Source organism: Bubalus kerabau, chromosome 3, assembly GCF_029407905.1.
Source record: "Bubalus kerabau isolate K-KA32 ecotype Philippines breed swamp buffalo chromosome 3, PCC_UOA_SB_1v2, whole genome shotgun sequence".
Classification (NCBI taxonomy): Eukaryota; Metazoa; Chordata; class Mammalia; order Artiodactyla; family Bovidae; genus Bubalus; species Bubalus kerabau.
In genome coordinates, this window is record NC_073626.1 from 8,813,095 (window position 1) to 8,835,697 (window position 22,603).

The 22,603-nt window shown below is 43.3% G+C and overlaps 1 protein-coding gene and 1 long non-coding RNA gene across 9 annotated transcripts in view; one reads left to right on the top strand and one right to left on the bottom strand.

Moving 5' to 3' along the window:
• PHACTR1 (phosphatase and actin regulator 1) overlaps positions 1-22,603 on the top strand; it is a 549,201-nt gene that overhangs the window by 235,148 nt on the left and 291,450 nt on the right. The window lies entirely within an intron of this gene.
• Positions 3,022-6,581, bottom strand: LOC129645430 (uncharacterized). The gene is made up of 2 exons (XR_008711317.1): positions 6,294-6,581; positions 3,022-3,260 (listed from the first exon to the last, which is right to left on the bottom strand). It is a non-coding gene; the product is annotated as an uncharacterized LOC129645430 (long non-coding RNA).

Here is a 22,603-nt window from a genome sequence, read left to right on the forward strand (position 1 = left end):
CCAGAGCCTTCTTCAACTCCTTCACTAGTCTTAGTTTAGGAAAACATATCGAGGATCCCCAGATGATATTCTTGAATAGTTTCTGACGGATCAGCCTCTACTGAGATTGCTCCTTCATTCAAGCTTGTCAGCAGTAATCATTTTAATTTTCTACAGATGCCTTCATGACACTTCTTGGCTGAGTGATCATTGTTTTAAAATGTTGATACAGAGGACAATGACGTTTGAGTCACCAGCATGTCTCTTGCCGCCCTTTAATTTTTTTTTTTTTTTTGCACAGCCTTTTGTTTTTTAAATAAAATATTTTATCTCCAAAATGCTGCAAGTATAAAAGACTTTCTAATCAATGGGTGAAACTCCAAACACTCCCTTCAGATGGAGCTTCTTTGTGTGTCTGGAGGGCTTCTATAGGATTATACAAAAAGAAAGAGAGCTGATGATCGGGCCTCAGTTACTCAAGTACTTGGTAATCATTGTCTGCTTGGATTTTTATAGAAGCTTTTGTGTATCAGGATTGCCAGACACATCTGTCCTTCAACATTTATTTTTCCCTCAGACAAGTCCTCTAGGTTGTAAGTCACTGCAGAGGAGACACAAAAAACTCAATCTGGGACTCTGATGGGAAGGAGTGGAAACAAATACCAATTTAAGGCCAGTACTAGGTATTAGAAAGGATGTATCAGTATCATGACTCTAGAAGTTTGAGCTGAATCTTGAATCCAGACAAATGCTAAAGACAGTCATGAACACCATTGTATTAGTTAAGGTAAAGGCTAAGCTGCTATAACGAAGAGGTCCCGAAACACAATGGCTTAAGCAAGATAGAAATCTGTTTTTAACAAATCAACCCTGAATCTTCATTGGAAGGACTCATGCTGAAGCTGAAGCTCCAATACTTTGGCCACCTAATGTGAAGAGCCAGCTCATTGGAAAAGACCCTGATGCTGGGAAGGATTGAAGGCAGGAGGAGAAGGGGATGACAGAGGATGAGATGGTTGGATGGCATCACCGACTCAATGGACATGAGTTTGAGCAAGCCGAGGGAGATAGTGAAGGACAGGGAAGCCTGGTGTGCTGCATTTGTGGGGTTGCAAAGAGTTGTACACGACCTAGCGACTGAACAACAACAACAACATAACAGCCTAGGAAGGAGTGGCCCAGGGCTGGGGGAGTGGCTCTGCCGTCTTCGATCTGTGGCTTCCAGAGCTGTTCTAGCCACTGTTACTTTTCAGACAGTGGGGCAGGAGAGAGGAAGTTTGGACAAGCACTTTTCTCATTAGAGAGGATAACCTCACAGCCACACACATTACTCTGACTCATCCCTCTTTTGGCCTGAATTTAGTCTCATGGTCAAACCTAGCTACATGGAAGGTTGGCAAACTTGGTGTTGAGCACAATGGCTATATGTCCTACTAAACTCAGGGGATTCTCTTACTTAAAGAAAGGGCTCAGCAATGTCTACCATAGCAAGTTAGTATAAATGTCCAGAGACCCCAGATAAATCCAGGAGAAGACTGGAAGTGGAATCTAAATCAACACAGCATAGAACTACGCACATTGTAAACACTGAGGACATGTTTAAAGGCTGGATTGATGGGTGAATGAGTAAAGGGATGAATGAAATGAAATGCTCCTGTGAGCATCCAGAGACTCTGTTAAATAGGGGTGATATTCACAAAGTAGAATCCCACACAGATGGATTCACATAAGCACCAAGACGTAGGAGTGTGCATCCTGGCTTGCCCTGGTATACTTCCTGCCAAGCGCAGGCCAGCAGAGGTGGGCAGGGGTGTGCCAAGGACAGAGAGGAGAGGGCTGCTCACTCATTTCGATGGCGACCACAGCCTCTCATCACTGAGAGATTCAGTGAGCTGGGACCCAGGCCACTACCCTGGCATTCAGACATCACTCAGACAATAGGCATCTTCCCCTCTTGGAATCCCTTTCTCTGGTCCCCATACCAGCTGTATCAGCGTCCTCTGCAAACTTTGAGAAAAGCCAATCCCAGGCCTGACCCCTAGAACTAATGAATCATGAATTCTGGGGATAGGGGCCCAGAAATCTGTGCTAACTTTTCTTCCAGAAAATTCTGATTCATGCTCAAGTCTGAGAACCAAAACAGGGATTGACATAGAAATGCCAACTTAATTTTGTTCAGGAAGGATATTAAAAGAAAAAAGAAAACCTTACTATTTAGATTCACCTTCACTTCACAAAACAAATGACACATTAATATTTTAAAAATAGGGCATAATCTCAGAATATATATGGAATTTAGAAAGATGGTAACAATAACCCTGTGTACGAGACAGCAAAAGAGGCACTGATGTATAGAACAGTCTTATGGACTCTGTTGGAGAGGGAGAGGGTGGGAAGATTTGAGAAAATGGCATTGAAACATGTATAATATCATGTATGAAATGAGTTGCCAGTCCAGGTTCAATGCACAATACTGGATGCTTGGGTCTGGTGCGCTGGGACGACCCAGAGGGATGGTATGGGGAGGGAGGAGGGAGGAGGGTTCAGGATGGGGAACATATGTATACCTGTGGCAGATTCATTTTGATATTTGACAAAACTAATACAATATTGTAAAGTTTAAAAATAAAATAAATTTTAAAAAAATCAGTTAAGAGATGACAAGACAAAAATATAAAAAATAAATTAAAAAAAAAATAAAAATAGGGCATAATCTCAGAATGAAAAAAAATTATTTTCCACAAGGGGCTGTTTTTCTTAAAGGTCTGTAAAGATTGTTAAGGAACCAGCACAAGCCAATGTCTGGAACTCCTGAGTCAAATCAGAAAGAGCCAACAAATGAAGTTCATGCTAGGATCTTCCATACTTGACTACACCTTGGGATAACTTCTCTCCCCCTGATCAAGATTCACACCTTAATATCTTCAAGTTCTCACAAGGTCCAGACTTTTCCCTTTTGGAGAACATGTATGAAGCAAGGAGGGGACTAAAGCCAAATCCAGCCTCTGTACTCAGACAGCAAATTAAATCTTGGGGACAGAGTTTGGGGTGAAGTATTGATAGAAAAGAATAACTTTATTGCTCTGCAAGACAAAGACAGCCTCAGCCAGTTAATGCACTCAGAACTGTGTGCCCCACCTGGAGAGGTGTAGTGAGGAGTTTGAGAGGGATGGTTCAGAGATGTGATGAGCTCATGGACATTCTTCTGATTGGCTGGTGGTGAGGTAATCAGGAGTCAGCATCATCAACCTCCTGGTTCCAACTGTCCTGGGATTTATGTGCTGTGGATAGATAAGGTTAATTTCACCCACGTGATGGGGGTTTCTGTAAAACAGCTCAAAGGTATTGTTCTGTATATCCCTCAAGGGAGGGAGGCTCCTGCCCCAAGGCTGCACTATTGTTTCTGGACTGCTCCTTGTCTCTGCATCCCCTGCCTTCCCTATTTCAGTTCAGTTCAGTCACTCAGTCATGTCTGACTCTGCGACCCCATGAATCGCAACACACCAGGCTTCCCTGTCCATCACCAACTCCCAGAGCCTACTCAAACTCATGTCCATCGAGTCGGTGATTCCATCCAACCATCTCATCCTCTGTTTTCCCCTTCTCCTCCTGCCTTCAATCTTTCCCAGCATCAGGGTCCTTTCCAATGAGTTGGTTCTTCACATCAGGTGGCCAAGGTATTGCAGCTTCAGCTTCAGCATCAGTCCTTCCAATGAAGATTCAGGACTGATTTCTTTTAGGTTGGATCTCCTTGCAGTCCAAGGGACTCTCAAGAGTCTTCTCCAACACTTCAGTTCAAAAGCATAAATTCTTTGGTGCTCCTAATTAACAACTGCTAATTGAACTTGCTCAGTGGAACTCAGGAAGGTAAGGGAGGCTGGATGAAGCCTACTTCCTGTAATCAAGACATGTGGATACAGAAAGGTTTTGTGCCCAGGAGCCACACAGGTTCCTGCTCAGTTTCAGGATCAACAGTGCCAAACCTTGAATGGATCCTTCAACTAGAGTTGCATTCCCTGGAAACCATGGACTCCTCAAGAGAGCTCCTACATAAACTACATTAGCCCACACCTGCTGGGGCCCCAGCTGCAGCTGAGCAATTCTTTACTCAGCATGAGCCCTGTAAAGGAGATTTTAGAAGTCAGAGAGCACTTTTACTCTTTGATCTTATATAAAAAGTGAAAATATGGGTTGGTGTATATATTGGTTTCCACAAACTAGGTGGCTTAAAACCACAGAAATTTATTCTCATAGTTCTGGAGGCTTGAAGTTCAAAATCAAGGTGCCAGAAAGGCCTTGCTCTCTGACTGAAGAATTTAAGGATGAAAATTTTCTTGCCTCTTCTAGCTGCCGGTGGCAAATTGCTGCTCTTGGTGTTCCTTGGCTTGTAGGTGGATCACTGCCATCTCTGACTCCATGATCACATGGCCTTCTCCCTGTGGGTCTCGAGTTCTCTCTCCGCTGCACATGCCTGTTTTGGCTTTCTTCTCTTCCCTTTAGGACACCAGATTGGATTAGGACCCACTCTAATGACCTCATTTTAACTTGATTATATCTGTAGTTACATGGCTTCCTATAGTCAATGGTCTCCTGCTGGTCACCTTGTGTGTGTCTGGACTGCTCTTTGCGGGACCCTCAAGATGTACAAAACCCATCCGTACCTCACCAGGTTACCTACCCCTCTTGTCCCCCAGTTTCCCTATCTGCAGCAGCTTCCTCACAGGGTTGCTACAAGGATTAAATGAGATAAGAGTCACTGTGTGGACCATAGCAAAGACTCAGTAAATGTTACCTGTGACTTCAATCCAATGTGTGAACAAAATGCATCCATGGTTTAGAGAACAAATAATAACCAAAAGCACAGCATGCTATATATTGATCTTGTAGAATTTCAGACAGAGGCAAAGGAGCCTCTGATACTGATTTCTTATCTGATTTATGGCATGTATGTATTTGCATGTAAATGTGTAGATGTGGTAACTCTGTATGTGTGTGTTTGGTTTGGGGGTAGTTTGACAGAGGAGCAGTAATCTGGAGGATGAAATCTTTCTTGGGATGGAAAAAGATCGTAGGACCCTGTCTTCCTCCTTTTGCTTGAATCTAACCATAGGGTTCCTGCAAAGCTGCAAGAATGAACTCAGTTCTGTGTTGGGCCCTGCACTCATGGTGTCTGCCAGCCTGTGTGCCTTGATGAGAGGCAATGGGCTTCTGGAAATCTCTTAGAATTATACCCTGAGCCGAAAGGTCACCCCATGGTTGTGATAAGTTATTCCTAGACCCTAAATTCCTGACTTTAGGAGGAGAAAGAAAGAAAGAAAGTGAAGTCGCTCAGTCATGTCCGACTCTTTGAGACCCCATGGACTATAGCCCACCAGGCTCCTCCATCTATGGGAATTGGGATTCTCCAGGCAAGAATACTGGAGTGGGTTGCCATTTCCTTCTCCAGGGGATCTTCCCGAACCCAAATCTCCTGCATTGCAGGCAGATGCTTTAACCTCTGAGCCACCAGGGAAGCCCAGTATTAGGAGGAGAAGGGGATGACAAAGGATGAGATGGTTGGATGGCATCACCGCCTCAATGGGCATGAGTTTGAGCAAACTCTGGGAGATGGTGAAGGAAAGGAAGCTTGGCATCCTGCAGTCCGTGGGGTCGCAGAGTCTGTCATGACTTCACAACTGAACAACCACAAAGTCTGACCACCTGCTCAAACTCCCTGTTCCTTGAGAGCCATTGGTCAAAGCCTCTGCCTTGTGATTCAGACTCAGGGTTGTAGAAAACAGGACAAAGAGACAGTGGTGTTGTTCCTTAAAGAACTATGCATATTTGCAGCCAAAAAAAAAAAAAAAAGTGTTGGCTTAGAACTAAAACAAAACCAGAAAAATAATCCAGACCTCTACTGTGCCTTTACAATTTAAGGAAAAATCTCGCTTTTTTGACTTCAAAATAGTCTGAAAAAATTTCTCACAGCCAGATTCCCTTTATTCAGAGTTCAAGAAGTGGATCTGGAACTACTGGAGTGACCTATCCACTTATATTTCTATTGCTATCATAATTATTATAATATTAATTGATTAATCTAGCCCAAGGCACTTGAGTGTCTGCACACAAAATTAGAATGTAATTGCAACAATAAAGAGATCAAATGAGATAATTAAAACATAAAAGATGACAAATGCTAATTCAAGAAGTCTTTTGTATGCATTGAAACGTGTGCTCCTTATTTATGAGGCCTTGTTTGGAGATTTCCTAAGGAGAGAGTTCACAGCAGAATACATTCCGTGATCTACTTACACAAAGGCAGCAAATAAACGTACCCACATGAGGATGGACTGCAGCACAATTGCAGGTCCAAGCATACCATCCTCAGTGTTGTTTAGATGAGTCTTTTTAGAAGATGCTACACGAACTGATATTAATGCCATGTTGACACCTCCCTGAAAGTGTCCAACTTGCAGAAATAGCATTTTCAGGACACACAGCAGCAGGAGGACAAGAGAGGCAAACGGAAGCCAGTCAACCCTTGACTTCTCTGAGGCTTAGCTATATTACTTGCGTTCATGGAGTTCTAAAGAAGGGGGACGAAAGACAGTCTGGGCAGGTCTTGAGTTCCCAAAGTGAAGCCAGCTGATTTCACTTCGGGAAACCCAGTTGGTTTCACTTTACAGGGCACCTGGAAGGCAGGGGAGTGACTTTGTACCTTGGACCCAATTTTAATCCAATTTGTCTTCTTATTGACAATCAAGAAACAGTCTAGGGATGGATCCCATCAAAGCCTACATGTTCGTGACTTTCTAAAGCTTTAGATTTCTATTCTTTATCATTTTAGTAACAGTCCCAGGCCCTGATCTTATTTTTTTCAAATACCCTCATCGGTCTCTGCAGTCTCTTATGCCTGCAGAGCCAGGAATGACATGAGATGAGGACCTCGCTGATCTGACCAAGTTCAGACCTTCCCTGGACCCAGCTCTCTCTGGGGGTTAGACCCGCTGCACCGGTCACAGGGGACATGGACCTGTGTGCCCACTGCAAGTATCCCCAGTGCCGTGGTGACGGGGCCAGCTCCCACCTCCCTGCTACCATCATCTGCGAAGGCACTTGGAGATAATGCACTCATTCACTTATTCAACACTCAACACATAATTATTGAGTGACTTTTGTGTCAAAAACCCAAAAGAAGTGCCTGGTCTCAGGGAACTTGTGTTCCAGTGGAGGGAGACAGAGTAAACAGATAAACAAAGAAGTGTATCAGGTAGAGTCAGACGATGATAAGTGTCAGGAAGGAGAAGAAATCCAGGGGAGGGTCTCAGGAGTGACTGGGGAAGGGGTGTGTTTTTATTAGAATGTGGTCTGGAAAAAGCTCCCCAACGAGTGCTGAATAGAGATCTGAAAAATTTGCATGAATGAGCCTGCCTTTAATATACCTTAAGTAGACTAATGAATTCAAATCTTATGGGAATGAGATGCTAAAGATAAAACAGAATCCTTTCTTGGTGGTTCTCAGAAAACAACACTAAGAGCTAGTTTGTATTAAGTACCTTCCAAAGATTAACTCATTTAATCCTCACAGCAGCCTTGTGAGGTAGAAATGATTATCACCCTCCTCCTAGAGATGAGGTTAGTAACTCACTCAGGGTTACACAGTTAGTAGATCATGAAGTTGGGTTTCAACTCCAGGCCCCCTGAGGTTTTGAGGGGTTTATTTTTTTTTGCAATAGCTGAATTGAGTTTATAATTGGTATACAATAAACTGCACGTATTTGAAGCATACAACTTGAGAATCTTTGGCATATGTGTATATGCACAGAACCATCATATGGTCAAGATAACGAACGTGAATCTCACTGCCCTAAGTTTCCTCGTGCCTTCTTTTAACCTCCCCCTCATCCACCCCTCTCCACACTCCCATTTCCAAGCAACCAGATTGCTGACATTATAGATTAGCTTGCGTTTGCTCCAGTCTTGTACAAATGGAATCCTACAGTATGAACTCTTTTTTGTCTAGCTTCTAATTATACTCAGCGTAATTAGTTTGGGATTCATCCACGTCACAGGTCCGGACAGTTCTCTGTTCTTGCTGAGTGCTGTTTTGTTGTATTGGATACACCCCAATTTGTCTCTCCATTCACCTGTTAATGGACTTGTGTGTGTGTGCGTGCTCAGTCATGTCCGACTCTTTGTGACCCTACGGACTGTAGCCCACCAGGCTCCTCTGTCTGTGGGATTCTCCAGGCAAGAATACTGGAGTGGGTTGCCATGCCCTCCTCCAGGGGATCTTCCCAACCCAGGGATTGAACCCGCATCTCTTATGTTTCCTGCATTGGCAGATGGGTTCTTTCCCACTAGCACCACCTGGGAAGCCCAAGCAGGTGGACGTCACTCCCCATTTGACGTCACTCCCCATTTTCAAGGAGCCTTTCTGCACATGTATATTGAGAAGGTCTCCTTGATTTCAAGAATGAGAAATATGTGGTTCATCTTGGAGTATCTGTCCATAGCAGACAACTCCAGCTGCTCAGCCTGGGGCCCATCTATGTCCTGCTTCAGCATCTCAGAGCGGTGTGCAACCAGAGAAAGCATGGAAGAAACCCAAGGCCCAGGGAGTGAGAGGCGGGGTGGCCCGAGTTGGTGTCCTGACTTTGGGTGCAGAACTGTTTCTTCTACCCCAAACTGCTGCTTGTTCCCTGTTCAAGTTTTATATAAACAAAGTACCGGATGAAAGGAGTGTGGTTTCTTTTCCCATTTTATTATGAATTAGACTGGCAATATTGTCCTGGAACATTTACTATACAATTTGTGATCAAAGTGCAGATGCTGAAGTCCTCAGGACACAGAGTAACACCTCGCAAGCTAGGTAAATGCTACAAAAAAGGAAACACTTTGATGGGAAAGAAACTGTTTAAGAGAGACAAATCAATGATTCATTTCCCCTCTGCTGTTGGTTTAAATTTATAATTACCGGAACTTTAAAAATAAAGCCTGAGAAGCCTGGCTGTCTCTGCCACATGATGGCATAAGCTTACCCCACTGCATCAACTCAAGTCTCACATGTAACAAGTGCTGTTTTATGCTGAGACTAATTAAGGAGTGATTCTGGGTACATGTGCTCCTACCACAAGTAAGTAACTCATAGTGTAGGATGGAACTGTTCGGGCTTCATAAAACTGCCTTTTTCATCTTTTGGTGATAAAAGATGAATTTCTCATACAGAATACAGTTGTAAGAGGTTTGCATTCTAACTCCTGGAAGCCTCAATATATATGTTTTGGAGTGACTTTGTGTGTGTGTGTGCTAAGTCGCTTCAGTCACATCTGACTCTGTGTGATCCCATGGACTGTAGCCTGCCAGGCTCCTCTGTCCATGGGCAAGAATACTGGAGTGGGTTGCTGTGCCCTCCTCTGGGGGAATTTCCTGACCCAGAGATCGAACCTGCATCTCTTGTATTAGCAGGCGGGTTCTTGACCACTACCACCGCCTGGGAACACCCGACTTTTCTTTAGTAACAATTTAAATAACAGAGTAATAGGCAGGAAGAGTTTCTATTTCGGATGATGAAATATTCAGTAGAGATAAAATTGCTTTAGAGATGGCTTATCTGAACTCAGTTTAGAATTCATGATGCACTTCCGACCTTAAACAGAAGGAGAGGTGAGTTTTAGAGTTGCCAGAGACCTGGATGCTGCTTCTGCTCTCTCACCACTTTCTGTCTCTCTGCTTGATATTCGTGATATACACTTGAACTGTTGGTAATAAGGTTGCAATCAAGATACCTTAGGTATCTTGCCACCAAACCTGTTCCTTTAGTCATCCTTTCATTTTCTCAGTCATGCTTCTTTTTGATCCTTGACAACGTTTCCCTGCACCCACCTTCCTGGAATTAACTGCCGGTTCGATTTTTTTTTTCCTTTCCTGTCTCTTTAAATCAGAAACTTCCTGAGGTTCCTAAGAGCTGGCTACCTCCGCAGGCATCCAGGTCTCCCAGCAAGCCTCCATGGCAGTGAGATTTGCAAATGAATCCCCCCAGATCTGAGAAAACAGCAGCAGTTGTCTAATCAATCTCTGATTTCCAGGCATCTACCAGGGCACCAGTGGGTTCCAAGAGAGCCAACGAACCAAAGTCCAAGGATTGAAAAACCCAGTCAACTGATACTGGCAGCTCCAGAAAGGAGGAAGTCCCCAAACTGAACAAAATATAAAACCAATACTAAATCCAATTAACAAACACACAAACGGCAATTAAATTATTTATGATTCAAATGCCTACCTCGCAGATTCCCCAAGCTCTCTGCTCACACATGTATCTTCCTCTGCTCTCTGCCTCCCCAAAGGCTGTGCTTTCTCAGCCTGAACAACAGCCTTCCCAAGAGTCAGGCTCTGAAATACACATGCTACACATGCCCTGGCTCAGAAGATCCCCTGGAGAAGGAAATGGCAGTATTTCGTTCCACTCCAGTATTCTTGCCTCGAGAATCCCATGGACAGAGGCTATATAGTCCATGGGGTCACAAGAGTAGGACATGACTTAGCGACTAAACCACCACCATACTAAGTCTTTTAAATATACCTCCTTATTTAAAGTTATCATAACCATGTCAATGGTTATATCAATCCCTAAATGTTAAATACTATATTATTATATTTATACAATATTTTTGATACATATTATTAAAAAAACAGAGAAATGGGGGAGGGGGAAATAAAGTTATCATAATCCTATTGTAGATTACACCTACTTCCACTTACAAATGATGAAACTCTTAGAGTTTAAGGAACTAGTTTAGGTCATACATGCCTGGCACTGAAAGAGACATACCAACTCCAGTGCCCAAGGGCCTGTCAACAAAACTTGACTGAAAAAAAAGCAGCTTGTGGGCCAGTACAGAGATGAGATACCCACAGACGTCTTCCTGACCCATTGTGATGTAAGCATGTATGTTCCAATGCCCTGTTGCACTTCCATCAGGGCATTTCATCAGGGGTGAATTTTCCCTTCCAACCCGATTCAACCTTTGTAGAATTCTGATAGTATTCACAAAAAAATTATTATGGGTTCCTCAGTAAGTTCAGTTCAGTTCGGTCGCTCAGTTGTGTCTGACTCTGTTACCCCATGGACTGCAGCCCCAGGCTTCACTGTCCTTCACCAACTCCCGGAGCTTTCTCAAGCTCATATCCATCGAGTCAGTGATGCCATCTAACCATTTCATCTTCCCCCGTCCCCTTTTCCTCCTGTCTTCAATCTTTCCCAGCATCAGGGTCTATTCCAATGAGTCAGTTCTTTACATCAGATGGCCAAAGTATTGGAGCTTCAGCTTCAGCATCAGTCCTTCCAATGAATATTCAGGACAGATTTCCTTTAGGATGGACTAATTGATCTCCTTGCTGTTCAAGGGACTCTCACGAGTCTTCTCCAACAGCACAGTTCAAAAGCATCAGCGCTGCTGCGCTCAGCTTTCTTTATGGTCCAACTCTCACATCCATACACGACCACTGGAAAAACCCTAGCCTTGACTAGACGGACCTTTGCTGTCAAAGTAACGTCTCTGCTTTTTAATATGCTATCTAGGTTGGTCATAGACTTTCTTCCAAGAAGCAAGTGACTTTTAATTTCATGGCTGCAATCACCATCTGCAGTGATTTTGGAGCCCAAGAAAATAAAGTCTTGTCACTGTTTCCATTGTTTCCCCATCTACTTACCATGAAGTGATGGGACTGGATGCTATGATCTTAGTTTTTTGAATGTTGAGTTTTAAGCCAGCTTTTTCAATCTCCTCTTTCACTTTCATCAAGAGGCCCTTTAGTTCTTCTTCGCTTTCTGCCATTAGGGTGGTGTCATCTGCATATCTGAGGTTATTGATATTTCTCCTGGCAATCTTGATTCCAGCTTGTGCTTCATCCAGTCCAGCATTTCTCATGATATACTCTGCATATAAGTTAAATAAGCAGGGTGACAATATACAACCTTGACATACTTCTTTCCTGATTTGGAACCAGCCTGTTGTTCCATGTCCAGTTCTAACTATCGCTTCTTGACCTGCATCCAGATTTCTCAGGAAGCAGGTAAGGTGGCAGTACGTTACACACAGAATTTTTATATGACTTCCCAGTTCTACTCCAAAGTAGAGACCCAAAAGAATGGAAAATAAGTGTTCAAACAAAAACTTGTATGAGAATGTTCAATAACAGCATTCTTATTGAATGCTGTGAATGTTATTCACAACAGCCAAATTCTGGAAATGCTTCAGATACTCATCAACTGACGAATGGATAAACAAAATGTAGTATAGCCATGTGATGGAGTATTACTCCCCCATAAAAAGAAAAGACACTAATACAAGCTGCAGCATGGGTGAACCTTGAAAACTTTATCCTAAGGGAAAGAAGCCAGACGCAAGTGGCCACACAGTGTATGGCTCTATTTACATGGGATGTCCAGAGTGGAGAAGTCCATAAAGACAAAAGGTAGATCGGTACTTGCCAGGGACTAGGTGGGGTGGGGGGGGAGGAATGAGGAGTGAGTGATTATCAGGTACAGGGTTTCCTTTTGGTTGATTAAACTATTTCAGCAGTACTGAAATAGAGGTCATGGTAGCACAGCTTTAAGAATGTACTAAAAGGCACTGAGGTATTCACCTTCAAGAGGTTAAAATGGTAAGTTTGATGTTATGTGTATTTTACCCTAGTTTCTTTAAAAAAGATCTGGAGCTGGGGTAAGATGCTCCATGAGACATTTTTTAGGTGTTCGTAGGTACATGTGATGCCTTCTCTGTCCTAGAAGGTTTTAGAAATATCAGATGGAAAAGTATCAGATGGAAAAATACCACGCTCTTCCATGACTATGACCTTCATGTTTTCGTTTGCCTTGGTGCCTATGATATAAACAGTCAAATAACTGCTCCATTGGTAATTGAGCTGGCATCTGTCAATATGTGGTGAATTTATTGAGATTGCAAAACATTGGGGAATTTTTAAGATCTGAATGGCAAGTGTAAGTTTCTTTTCTATTTGAGATTATATTCAGGAACATATGGTATTGTAAATCTGTAGACCTGCTATGCATCTGGCCTTGGAATTTTCTTGCTGGTGCTGGAAATATAGAAAAATGACTGATAAAAGCTGATTGTTCTCCACATTTAGATCCTAGGTCATTTTATGGATTATTAACTTTGCCAAACTGCATGTGGGATTAATTGGAAACAATTGCAGTGTTCTCAGTACATTGCACCACTTCCTTTCGTTAATTAAGGGATATTACCCTCTGTTCTATAGATGACAAAGGGGATATCTCTTCTTTTATTACCAGAGAGCAGCCACAGAAAGGTAGACATCACAGTGTCTAGGAATTAAGGTAGCGATAGAGAGCAGAAGTCCCAATGTAGTGGCTTTAAGAAGACAGGCTGATGCCAACTTCTGAGCTCTTAGACACACTCAGTTCTAAGCGTCTAGTTCAATCTGCCCAATTACAGTTTTACCTATTTGCTCAGTGACAAAAGCACAAAAGCAGGCTGCCTGGAAATGGAAAACATACTAAAGAGGATTAAACAGAAAAGGAGTTAATTAAGAAAATTATTTTTTAATTAAAAAGTAGAGTAGAATTAAGATAACGACATCTATAAACATGAGCTTTTAAAAACTATATGAACTGATAATAACTCCCATATTTTGAATTTATTAAAAGTGTTGGGGTGTGTGTCTCCCTAAAATAATAATATCTGTCTCCCTAAAATAATAGTTCTATCAGTTTACTGTAAGGGTGGGACTTCCCTGGAGGTCCAGTGGTTAAGACTTCGCCTTCCAACACAGGGAGTGCCGGTTTAATCCCTGGTTGGGGAACTAAGATCCCACATACCTGACAGCCAAAAAACTGTCACATAAGATGGAAGCAATATTGTAGCAAATTCAGTAAAGATTTTAAAAAAGGATTATGATAAGGGAAATATCAATTCACCAAGCATTTATTAAACGTGCACTTTGTAAGCCAGATAGAGTTGGAGGACAGACGAAAATTCTGGGAGTGGATTTCAAAGCCATATTGAAGACTTCCTGGTGGATATTGGGTTGAGTTTTTTTTTCTAGTTCGTCAGTCATTTCCACACTCACTCTGGTTTCAGGACTTCCACATAAGCAGTTGACCCTGCCTACATCACTCTCCTTTTCTGCCCACCTTCCATCTGGCTAATTCCCACCTTTCCTTCAGTCCCCATATAAAACCACTTCCTCCAGGAAGCCCTCCCTAAGCTTTCCCTCAAACTAAGTCCTATCAGTAAGCACAGCTTTCTGTTTCCCCTCACATAGCTCTTAGCACACGCTACTGTTGTTGCATGTTGCATGTTTTTAGGCTGCCCTTCAGGCAAAACTATAAGCTTCATAGCAGCAGAGACTATGGAGGGGGAAAACACATGGAAAAACAAAATGTTTACTTTTGAATGAGTGATGAATTAATGATTTGGGAGAAAATAAAAATCAGAAGTAGTGTGACTGTTCATGTTTGTATGTCCAGAGGCTGGCACAGAGTAAGCTGTTAATAGCTGTTTGGTTTTTTTTAAATAGCTATTTGTTGAATGATGAAATGAATACTCAGGTTAGTGAATGAACAATGAAGCTATAATGTTGTTTCCAATCTTCTTGAGCCTTAATTTTCTCCTCTGTTGGCTCATTGTAGGTACTTGAGGAGCCCTTCCACATCACTAAAGGAAAAGCTGAGTTGAATGGCCCAACAGACTTAGATAGATGGTTCTGTATCCTTAATCAAAGCAGACTTTCTGCTGCAGAATATTTGGCCTTTCGTACGTGATGATGAGTAAGACAGCCAAACATGTTGAGGGCAAAGTGATGGCTGATTGTGGGTGAGCCGGATGAAGCAGCTAAGACTGATTGGATTTTTTGAAACAATTGCTCATGATTGTGACATTAGCCTGAAGGCTGACAAACACAGATTATGGGTTGAAGGAAACTTGTCTAAATAGAAGGAAGTGTGATTAAAGAAAAGGGGGGTATATTCCAGCCAGCTAGGATGTCTTGGAAGCAAAACCCATCGTAATGATTGAAACAGAGTTGGTGGTGGTGATAAGGGTGCCGACAAACGACTGTCTAAGATGTGTGTGCTCTCTGCCAGTCACGATGCTAAGTACTCGACATGAACCACCTCATTTACCCTGATAATAATCCTATGACCTATGCATTATATTTATCACTTTTTTAGACATGTGGATTTGTTAGGGTCACAAGCTGAAGCAGTAGGGTTGATTTAAACCCTGGTTCTCCTTGGTTCCCCAGGTCTGAGCCTTAAACCCCATTTATGGTGCTCTAGCAGAAGGTAACAGAGGCTATGATTCTCTTCCAGTTGGTTTTTTGTTTTTGTTTGGCTGCACCATGAGGCATGTGGGATCTTAGTTCCCTGACCAGGGATCGAACTTATGCCACCTGCAGTGGAAGGGTAGAGACTTGACTGCAGGACTGCTGGGGAAGCCCTCCAACTGGGTTTTGTCGTGTTTCATCATCTACATTTCACTGACATAGATCAGCAGTTGAGCAAGGGCTCAGATGAGTGGTTTTGGCTCCAAGTCTCTCTTGAGGTTGCAGACAGACAGTGACATGGACGTGGGGGGTGGTGTCTGGGAACTCTCTCTGTGGTCTTTCCACATGGACCAGGTCAGGCCTCCTTGTTAACATGGCAGCCCCAGTGCAGTCAGCTGCTTACCTGCCAGCTTCAAGAGCAAGGATTCCAGCTAATACGTTGCCTTTTATGACCTAGCCTCTGGGGTCCACAGAATGACTTCTGCTGCAGAGGCTGCAAGCAGGTTCCAAGCTCACCCAGGTTCGGAGGGAGAGGAATTTGATCCCACCACTTGACAGGGGAGTGGCGAGGCTCTAAACAAGTATGGGGGATGGGAGACACACTTGTGTCCATCTTTGGGGAAAATGTCTGCAGCATGGAGGACTGGGGGGCCGGGGGTGGGGCTGTAAGTGGGAAGACACTTGGTCTTTACCCTTTGCTGGAGGTTTCATTTAACTTCCATCAAAGAACTTTAGCAAAGGGGACATTGGAGTCTCTTTACACTCTGGGCATGAAGAATGGAGGCTCTACTCACCTGGCCAGGTCATTCTCCACCTGCTGTACACCAGGCCACCTGACAGATGCTAACAAAGTCACCCCAGACTCCCCCCTCCCCAGTTTAATATTACTATTAGCATATCATGCAGGAAGAGCTGAGGCCAATTAACTTGCCTCCAGTGAGCAGTGGGCAGGACCAGATTTCAGTCCCAGGGCTGGTCTCCGCTGCATTCTCCGCCTTTCAAAACTTTGCTCACTTGCCCATTATTGGGCCATTTGTGTTTCCCCATCTCCCCTCTTGTGTCTTTCTTGGACACAGGTCATCACATAACTTCCACATGTGCTTTGGAGAGAAATAAAGGCTATGTGTCTCATAGAAAGAAAAGGAAGCCGCCTTCTCCTCTGGGAAACTGCCTTTTTCTCTTGTTCTCCCAGAGTAGAGCTCTCATGGGGACGCTAATGCTGAACTGGCCAAAAAGCAATTTGAATGATGGCTTCTGAGATCGGCAGTCGCCGTGACTTGGCAGGGAGCGGGGTATTAACTGCTCTGTTATATAGATGATGCCTGAGGTCTGAGCTCTTCTTCCTGTCAGGCTCTGTCTTCCTTCTGGGAAGCTCTGTGTGAAGCAGCCCCCTTTGCTGTGAACAAGCACCCTTTGACCTGCTCCCTCTCTTATTTATGGCATCCCAGGCCTTCCAAGAGAGCAGAGACAGGCTGGCCTAAGTTTAGCAACCTGGGGAGCCTAATGTGGCTTTGGCAAGAAGACCTCGATACAAAGAGTCTTAGTTGTCTGGCCAAGAATAGCAAGGGACCAAATAAACTCACTTTAAAAATAATAAAGGGAAAAAGAGAAAGAAAGAGAAGAGGTGGGAGAGGAAGAAAAAAGAAACAAAGAAGGGAGGAAGACAGAGGTCATAAAAGCCAGTAAAGTCACCATCTTCATATGTGCCAACAGCAAATGAAGTAGAAAGAAAGTGTGGTGAGATAGCAGAAGAGGGGTTCACATGGGCACTGTCATGATTTGAGCTCCCTCGTGGCATCGCCAATGCTTTACCAGTATCGTGTGATATCCAATAATATGTAATACTAAGAATAAGCACAGCCCAGCAGGTGAGACTATCACCCCGCGTCAGGGTGACTATAGACATGGCCTCCCGCAATAACCCCCAATATCCTCATCCCCCCTCACAGATGAGGAGACAGGCTCGCTGGGGCAAGTGCTTTGCACAATGGTGTTAGCCCTGCTCTGAGCAGCGTCTTGGTAAATCCGCCAGGTTGTGTGACCAAGGGCTGGTCCCTGGGGGCACAGAAAGCACGTCCAGGCTTGAGTCAAAGTGAGAGAGTTAAATTTTCCCATCTCAGCGGCTCTTCTAGCCCCAGCAGTCCTCCCAAGGAAACCCCTCCTCCAAGCCTGAGACTGTCCCAGGCTCCAGAGCCTCCAGAAACCGTCTCAGTGAGAGTTTTTCTGTTGACACTAAGGCCATTATGCTGTGTCTGTGGGTGGAAATATGTATTTATTATTCGAAGCCTTAAGTGTGTTTTCCCTTCATTTCATCTAAATGAGAATTTATTAGTCCCTAAGTACATGCCGTTTATTTAGTGATGTGTTGGTAACAAAGTGGAGAAAGCAATGAATAAATCTGGGCAACTGACAACCTAGCAGGAAAACAACTTGTACATCAAGCCAGAAGCCAGTGAGCAGAGTCCCTGGGCACCCACGGGCAAGCCACTCTCTAGTCCCTCCAATTTAAAAAAAAAAAAAAAGAGAGAGAGATTTATATTTTAGAGCAGTTTTAGCTCACAGCACAATCGAGCAGGAAGTAGAGAATTCCCATATACTCCCTGCCTCCCACACACACAGCCTCCCCTACAATTGGCATCAGGAACCACACTGCTACACGTGTTACAACTATGTGACTCCACATTGACACAGTACTACACTGTCGATACATCTCTGTCACCAAAGTCACTAGTTTACATAAAGTTTCATCCTTGGCGCTGTCCGCTCTGTGGGTCGGGACAAATGTATAATGACCTACATTATCATATTATATGGAGCAGTCTCACTGCCTGAAAAATCTCCCCACGCTCCACTTACTCATCCCTCCCAGCTGCTGGCAACCACTGATCTTACTGTCATCATTCTTGTGCCTTTCCCAGAAAGCCATATAGCTGGAATCATGCCGTGTGGAGTCTTTCGGACTGACTGCTTTCACTTAGTCATGGACGTTTAAGGGTCTTCCCTGTCTTTTTGTGGCTTCACAGCTCATTCTTTTTTAGCATGGCACAATATTCCATTACCTGGATGCACCACAGTTTATTCATTCACCTCCCAAAGGACATCTTGGTTGCTTTCAAGTTCTGGAAATTATGAATAAAATTACTCTAAGCATCCATGTGCAGGTTTTTGTGTGGATTTGGTTTCAGTCCATTTGGGTAAATGCCTCGGAGTGTAATTGCTGGGTTATAAGGCAAGAGTATGTTAGTTTTGAAAGCAGCCACCAAACTGTCTTCCAAAGTGTCTGTGCCACTTTGCAGTCCCAGCAGCAATGAATGAGAGTTCCGGTGGCTCCACGTCCTTAGCAGCATTTGACTCAACATTCAGAAAACTAAGATCATGGCATTCGGTCCCATCACTTCATGGCAACTAGATGGGGAAACAGTGGAAACAGTGACAGACTTTATTTTCTTGGGCTCCAAAATCGCTGCAGATGGTGACTTCAGCCATGAAATTACAAGTTACTTGCTCCTTGGAAGAAAAGCTATGACCAACCTAGACAGCATATTAAAAAGCAGAGACATTACTTTGTCAACAAAGGTCTGTCTGGTCAAAGCTATGGTTTTTCCAGTAGTCCTGTATGGATGTGAGAGTTGGACTATAAAGAAAACTGAGTGCCAAAGAACTGATGCTTTTGAACTGCAGTATTGGAGAAGACACTTGAGAGTCCCCTGGACTGCAAGAAGATCCAACCAGTCCATCCTAAGGGAAATCAGTCCTGAATATTCATTGGAAGGACTGATGCTGACATTGAAACTCCAATACTTTGGTCACCTGATGCGAAGAACTGACTCATTGGAAAAGACCCTGATGCTGGGAAAGATTGAAGGAAGGAGGAGAAGGGGATGACAGAAGATGAGATGGTTGGATGGCATCACCAACGCAACAGACATGAGTTTGAGTAAACTCTGGGAGTTGGTGACGGACAGGGAAGCCTGGTGTGCTGCATTCCATGGGGTCGCAAAGAGTTGAACACAACTGAGCAACTGAACTGAACTGAGATGAAGGCAAGACTATGTTTAGTTTTGAAAGCAACCATTAAACTCCCTCTTCCAAAGTGTCTGTGCTACTTCGCAGTCCCAGGAGCAATGAACGAGAGTTCCGGTGGCTCCACGTCCTTAGCAGCATTTGGTGTTGATTCCTCTACTTTTTAAACCACAACTTTATTTAATTGTGTGGAAACCATTAAAGAGCCAGACATAAAGCCAAAAATGACTCTCTGAGCAACAAAACTGAATGCCACATCCTGTGATCGATGGGGCAGTGTTTCTTATGCCCTTACTCAAAGCCACTGTACTCTTATTCTGCACAAAACACAGGTGTTTTGTTTCCCCCACCTGCTAACAACTGAAAGCTTTGAAGAGATGGAGAGACTGAAACTGTAAAACCAAAGACACAGACATTAGCCTGTTGACAAAGGAGTTAACAAACAAGTATGTAATCTTGATTCTTTAGAGGCATACCTGTATATCTACTTGTCATAACCAGAGTTTATAAGAATGACCTTAAAACACCTGTTGAATGAAATGGCATTTGAGATACCATAGCTATTAAAAAATTGAGGCTTGGTTCCAATTGTACCAAGTGGTTAAACAATTAGAAGAAAGAGAGCTGGAAAGAAAAGAGTATTGGAATTCCTCAGGCATTTCTTGAGATCCTGTTATGTCCTAAGGTGAACTCAAAAGTAAATGGTATGTGGTTCCCCTTCTTGGGGAAATCCTTTTCTAGCATTATCGTATAATTATAATCGAACATGATAAATGTTATAGCACATCTATTTATAAAAGTGGCCTGAGAACATAGATGAGTTGGCTGTTAAGCTTACAAGAGCAAGAAAAGCTGCAATCGGGGCTTCCCTGGTGGTCCAGTGGTTAAGACTCCACACTTCCACCACAGTGGGCACAGGTTTGACCCCTGGTTGAGGAACTAAGATCCTATATGTCTATAGGGCACCCTCCCCCCCACCAAAAAAAAAGCTACAGTAAATATTGGAACTAGGTTGGAAGGATTTTGCTGTTTGGTGAGGGGTGGGTATTTTAAGGAAGGACATTCCAGGCAGAGGGAACAGACTTTAAACAAAGTCATGGAGATGATGGTATAATCAAGAATGTAAAATCAAAGATCAGGTAGCCAGGAGATGGGCCAGAAAGTTCCCCAAAGGCCAGCTGATGATTGCCTAGTGTGTAAGGACAAGGAGTATGGATTTTATTCAAAAGGTAACAGGTTGCTATTAAAAGCTTTAAGTCGAGAAGCTCCATGATTAACGTCTGCTTTCAACGCATGCTCGTGCTGAAGGCAGGAGACAACATGAATGTAATGGGTGGAGAGTGGAGGCAGGGAGACCAGGCAGAGGTCCCCAGACTCGAGAAGAGGTGACAGGTAGGCTTGTTATGACTGAGCGGTCTGTTAGGGGTGCTGAGAGGAGAGGGCAGAAAGAGAGGGGCACACAGAAAGTGTAGTCAAGCATGGTTCTTGGTAATTTGGGCGAATGGGACAAACCAAGAAAGGAATTTTTATAAACCTGAGATTTATTTTTTTTAATCTTCATGATCCTCTGGTGGCATGAAAGAAGCTGAATCTTTAATACTTCAGTTTCAAGCTTATTTGATATTTTCTTGCTCCACCCAAGAGAACACCACTTGAATTATGCCATAAAGCTAGAGCCAAATGAATTCAGTTCGTTTTTCTAAAAGTCCCAAGTAGGGACAGACAAATGTGTACTCAGAGAACAAATTTCAAGCCAAAATGACCAAATATCGTCTGAAGTTTGGCCATCTAATGTGGTTAACCACTGACTCTCTGTGGCTATTGAACATTTGAGATGTAGATACTACTCTTAATTGAGATGTGATGTGAGTGTAAAATACGTACAATTCATATCAGACTTCAGAGACTTAGTCTGAAGTAAAGAACATAAATGCTCTGTTAATAATTTTATAATATTACATGCTGAAATAATATTTTGAATATATTGGATTTGAAGTAGGAGGTAGAATGAGCCTCTCAGCTGGACAGCTGATGTTTGTCAAGCTGATAATATTATCAAAATCAGTTTCACTAGTTTTTTTTTCTTTTTAAATGCAACAACTAGAAAATTTAAAATTACATATGTGGCTCACGTTGTTTTCCTGTTGGACAACACTGGTCTAGGAAGTTGGAGTTTTGTGGTGTCAGTGTTGAGGGAGTGTACAGAGACCAAGTATTTATTTTGCATTATTGCTTCTTCCTCACCACCTGATGTTTTCTAATATTTTACTATGTAGCCTTATTCTCATTAATAAACAAGTAGTTACCATAGCAATGGCCACAACACTCTGTATTTACCACACCTGGAGGGAGAGATATAAACAGACATCAATCTGTCATTCATGTTTATACAGTTATGTTTTTTAATGTATATCTGGGTCTTCCTTTGCAAAACAGAGCTCTGAGTGTAGGAAAATTGACTTCTAATTTCCATCTGTGTCACTGGCTTTCTTTGGGTCTGGATAAGAAGAATAATTACCCCGTGCCCACTTCAGAGGGATATGTGGGTAGTTACAAAGAATTTTGCAAACTATTCTTAGGGCAGGAGCATGCTCAGTTGTGTCCAGCTCTTTGCGACCCCGGGAACTGTAGCCCACCAGGCTCCTTTGTCCATGGGATTTCCCAGGCAGGAATACTGGAGTTGAGTGGGTTGCCATTTCCTTCTCCAGAGTATCTTCCCAACCCAGGGATCAAACCTGCATCTCTTCTGTCTCCTGCATTGGCAGGTGGATTCTTTTACCACTGTGCCACCTGGGAAAGTCCCATTCTTAGGGCAGAGAATCAGTCTAATGTCACATAGTTTAGTATAGCCGTGGTATCAACTATTAATACACTGTTGCAGGCAGGCAAGAAGGGCAGGGGAGGTTCCTTTGGCCGATAGGAGTGAGGAAATGCAAAAGGAAGAAAAGAGGTCAGACCAAGAAAAGCCAAAAGGAGGTGGCCAATGTTAGCGTTTGTTCCCTAGACTTTAACAGTCTTTTTGGAGCATTTCCCATCTTCAGCAACAAGTCTCCACTGGCTGGGAGACTAGGAGCCCAGAGCCACCACTGTATACAGTTCATCTGGCTTTGACAAGGAAAAAGCAAACAGGTTGGAGTATTTATTATTTTTTTAATGTTGATCATTTGGTGACTCAGACGATAAAGAATTTGCGTGCAATGCAGGAGACCCAGGTTTGATCGGGTCGGGAAGCTCCGTTGGAGAAGGGCATGGCATCCCACTCCAGTATACTCACCTGGAAAATCCCATGGACAGAGGAGGCTGGCGGGGT